The sequence below is a fragment of the Heterocephalus glaber genome, unplaced genomic scaffold (genome assembly GCF_053883595.1).
Source record: "Heterocephalus glaber isolate CG9 unplaced genomic scaffold, H.glaber_assembly_v1.0 deba00001719, whole genome shotgun sequence".
Taxonomy (NCBI): domain Eukaryota; kingdom Metazoa; phylum Chordata; class Mammalia; order Rodentia; family Bathyergidae; genus Heterocephalus; species Heterocephalus glaber.
The window spans coordinates 7,322,146-7,327,029 of record NW_028258432.1 but is presented as its reverse complement, the minus strand read 5'-3'; positions in this window follow the sequence as shown (position 1 = coordinate 7,327,029).

The window sequence follows — 4,884 nt, the reverse complement described above, 5'->3', positions numbered from 1 at the left end:
AAAATTGGCTGAAAAGCGATGCCATCACTTTTCAGCATTCAGATGCCATCCCAGACATTTGCTAGTTTATGGCCAGATATTGGTTTCCTCAAACAACCTACAATCTAATTTATAACCCACTTGGCAAACAGCAAAGGTGTTAAGGGTGGTAACTTTTGCCACCTTTAGCTTTTGTGTGTAACCAAAGATCATAATTTTCAGTGTGCATTTAATCTCCCTTATGTGTGTGAAGCAAATCTTTAAACATGGCTCCATCAAAACACTAAACCCCAGCACATTGCAGGTGCCCAGCTGGAAATTTCAGAATTTTTGAAAACATGCAGTTTGACTTAATGAATAGGTTCCATCATGTAAGGCACAATACAATCCCACTTTGAACAGCTGCAAAGGAGGAGTATAACAAGTGTTCAAATACCTGGTCTGTTCAGGACTGGGGAAATGGTGCAGAGAGACAGAACAGATTCAGGTGAAACTAGAACCTCTCCTAGTAGTTGGAGGCCCAAGAAAGAAAGGCTTGAGTAAAAGATGTGGCATTTGAGACAGAGTTGAAAGAATAAGTGGGCTGGGCTGGGGATTTAGCTCAGTGGTTTCGCTGCCTGCTGCGCAAGCGCAGGGACCCAAGTTCGATCCCCAGTACCAAAAAAAACCCAAACAAACAAATGAGTAGGCTTCAGGAATATAGGGAGGTGGAACTCAAAGAAGCTGAGGTGAAGGGTGTGGAAGGGCCACATAGATTCTCTACCTGGGCCTGCCTTCCTTTTCCTATAATAGCTAACACTGCTTGAGTTAGTACTATATACCAGGAATCATTTGAAGTGCTTGCTACACAATAGAATCCACTTAATTCTCAAAATTTTCCTATGAGAGAAACCATAAAATAACCCCATCCCATTTTTCAGATCAAAAAACTAAGAAACAGAAAAACTAAGCAGCTTACCCAGGGTTGCACAACTATGAATTGTTGGACTGCAAGCGAACCTAGACATGCTGCTTACCATTAAATTCCTAGGAAGCTTGGGCCCAACATGTTGGGGCTCAGCTGCAACTTCTGGCTACTAAATCTGCCTATGCTCTTGAGCCAGTACTCTCCGTTCAATCTCTGCCTTGTATATGGAAACCAGGATGCCTGGAATTATTTTGCATTGTGCATTTGTAAAAATAACATCTTTTTATTGTTTTCCTTATTAAAAAGTAATACTTATTTAATGTAGAATAATTAGATTATAGAGATAAGCAGAAAGAAGAAAATTAAGGCTTCCATAATCCTACCCTCCAGAGATAACTGCTCTCAATATATTGCTGAGTCTCTTCCCAGGCTGCCTTTGTGTGTGTGCTTGGAATGAACACACACAAGCATAAACTATCTTGCAATCTGCTTTTTCCACTTAGCAAGACACAAACATCTTTTCATGACAACAACTTTTTATCTATAGTCCAGTTTTAAATGGTTCTCTTGAAGTGTTAGGGAATTAGATAAGGCTGAAGAAGAAGGCTCTGGAATTGACCAAATATAGAATGAAGTAGGAATAGAAAGGTGCTCCCACACGTAAACTTTGTCTATGCGGGGACATGCAGGATGCATGGCTAATTCAACCCAATTCCAAGTTGGTGACGTGTCTTAGTTACTTTTCTCATTGCAGAGACAAAATGCCTGACACCCAAAGTTAAAGGAGGAAAGGTTTGTTTAGCTCACAGTTTGTAGAGGTTTCCGTTCATAATTGGGTGGCTCCAAGGCAGGGTGGCACATGGCAGAGGGGCATCACAGAAACAGTTCATGGCAGGCAGAAGGCAGAAAGTCAGCAAGCTTCAAAGCAGTGAAACAGCAAGCCACAACAGCAGCCCTCTTTCTGTCCCTTGTATTCTACCCAGGACATACCTTGCAGTAGGTAGCACTCACACTCAGGGTGGCCCTTCCCATTATCCATACCCAGAACTATGCCAAACCAACTAGTGGATTAATTTAGTAATCACACACCCTTGATCCCAGCATCGTACAGTCTAAACAAACCAACTTTGAAAGCCTTACCTATGACCCCATGAGGCTTTGGGGGAACATCTAGACACAACCCTAACAGGACAGGAGCCAAGAGGGGATCACAAGAGCTTCAGAAAACAAGAGCAGAGAGACTGATGGGGCAAGCACAGAAGTAGGGCACCGTGTTGGTCAGCTTTTCCTTGCTGTAACAAAATGCCTGAGAATCACTCCAGGAGAAAAAGTGTATTTTGGCTCATGGTTTCAGAGGTTTTTGTCCATAGTGAGTTGGCTCACCAGCTTTTAGGTCTGTGGAGAGGCAGAAACATCATAGGGGTAGGAGATGGCAGAGGAAAGCTGCTCACCACATGGAGGCCACCAAGCAGAAAGGTTGAGAGAGCAGAGAACCAGGAAAGGGTTGGGGACAACATGTACCCTTCAAAGCCATACTCTGTTATTTAAAAAATGTTTTTGGTGCTTGAGGTAGAACCCAGGGTCTCTAGCATGCTGAGCACATGCTCTATCACTGATCTACATCGCTATCCCCTGAGGGAGATATTTTTTGAATATCATGATTGTTTTCCCTGAGAATGGAATGTCTTAAAGAGAGGAAATGCCCTGAAAACATAATGAAGAAGTGGTATATCATTCTTTTCAACGCAATCAACAAAACACTATTTGCAGAATTATACTCCATTCCAGAAGTATACTCCATTATACTTCTTGGGTCTCTGGTTCCTGCTCACTTACTTTTGCATTGATTCTTGAATTTGGGTCCACCATTCTGGCATCCATCCCTCCCCATCACCCTTGACCCTACTCCAGCACCCACTCTACTTATTTAGCTCTTGGTCGACCACCCAAACACTATGGTTCCAAATTCTGCATTTGCCTTCTAGATTCGGTATTTATCCAATGGTTTCCTGGTACAACACCAGCAAGCCTGCATCCCCAGACCAGGTAGAGCAAAGAAGGAAGAAGAGACCTGAAAGGCACTGCACAAAGAAAGCATCAGTTTGGACCACTGACTGGACATGACAGCCTAATATTGTGACATTACAACTAGAGAAAGAAGAGTGACATTCCATCGAACCACCAAGAATCTTTGCCCCTTATTAACAATTTCTGATAATAGGATGCATACAGTCTGTAGGAGGGGAAATACTAGCTAGGTTGCATGTCTTTCTCTGTCATAGAGTTGTGTTTGGGGTCACAGTGTAATTGTGGTGGTTAACTACAAGTGGAGAAAGCGTTGGCAGGTGTGGCAAGGCATGGCAGCAGCAAGCTATGAGGAAAAAAAAGACAGAAATATTAGTGAATCCACAATGGAGAAGATAAAAACTCCACAGAAAGAGTGAAAAAGTGAGCTGGGTTTGCCTTGAACCATAATTTGCGCTGAATAAACCTTCTTTTGGGTATTTTAAATATTTTCCCTCCCAGTGAAAACTAGATGAAAGCATTTTTTGCTGCATGTGTGATTATTTTCTATTTTTCCTGTATGTATTTAAGGGTTAAAATGGTCTCATTTATGAATTGGTATATAAGCTGAAAACATTCTGGTCTAATTGGCATATAAGCTGGCAAAGCTCTCCCAGGCCTCTCTGATGTACTCAAGGAAACCCACAGGGCCCCGTGGCATCACACTCAGGGACGTCAGCTGGAAATTGAACAACTAGGTATTCACATTCTTGTGTTGCTTTCCCTTTATTCCCATTTTTAAAATGTAGGCATTCTCATTTAGAGTTAGCACATTGAACACATTTGCACCAAGGTGTTAATGATTCTCAGCGCTCCCCTTTCTTGAAGACAGGGGTTGAGGAAGGGTGAAAGCAGAACCTTAGGTTCCAAAGGAGAGCGTGTATGCTCATGCTCATAACAGCACTATTCATAATAACCAAAAGGCCAAAGCAACCCAAGAGTCCATCAGTGGGTGAATGGATATCACAGGGAGATGTATACATACAATGGATATTGAGAAATAAATTTATTTATAATTTTAGTCAATATACATGATTGACATAAAAATATCAATAAAAGTATACATTTTTAAAATACTTGGGAAGCCATCTTTATAACAGTGACTTTCTTAGGGTGATATATCAGATGTAACTCAATCAGATACCATCTTAATTGGCAGAGGTTCAATAAACTTGCCTGGAGTACAATGGACTACAATTCAGAAGGAATTTCAAAGGAATGAAATTCTGACACATGAGGCAACATAGATGAACCTTGAGGACGTTATGCTAAGAAAAAATGAAAGTCCTGCATGATTGTGCTTATATGAGTTAAATTTGTACAGAAAGAAAACAGAATGGTGGTTGCCAGAATCTGGGGGGAAGGGGAATGGGAATTTAGGGTTTAATGGGTACAGAGTTTCTGTTGGGGACGATGAAAATGTTTTGGAGACTGGCTGCACAACAATGTGAATGTACTTAACACTATTGAACGATATCACTTTAAATGGTAAGTGTTATGCTATATATATTTTATTATAATTTTTTAAAAGATAAAGATACTGGAAGCCAAAAATATATGTTGCCTATTTTGAAATTCTGAGAAAGCTGGCCCTGAATGAAGTTGAGGTTTTGGTTTTGGTTTTGTGAGAGAAAGAAGGAGGGAAGTGTTGCAGTGACTGCTTTTTATTCCAGAGTTCCTGTTTCTGAGTCCTCATTGGTAGGCATCAGGGTGTCTTTCACTATTCAGCTGAGCAACAGCAGCCTGCTCGGTTACCATTTATTTTATGCCTCCCATGGTGTCAGGCAACCCAGGCAGTTTCTGTCATGAGTCACAACAACCCCGATTAGGTAGGTGTTATTTTCTCTATTTACAGTTGGAGAAACTGAGGCACAGGAACTCTTCCTGAGTTGAAGAGCTGATAGATGGAGAAATCCTGTTTGGGTAAGTTCCCT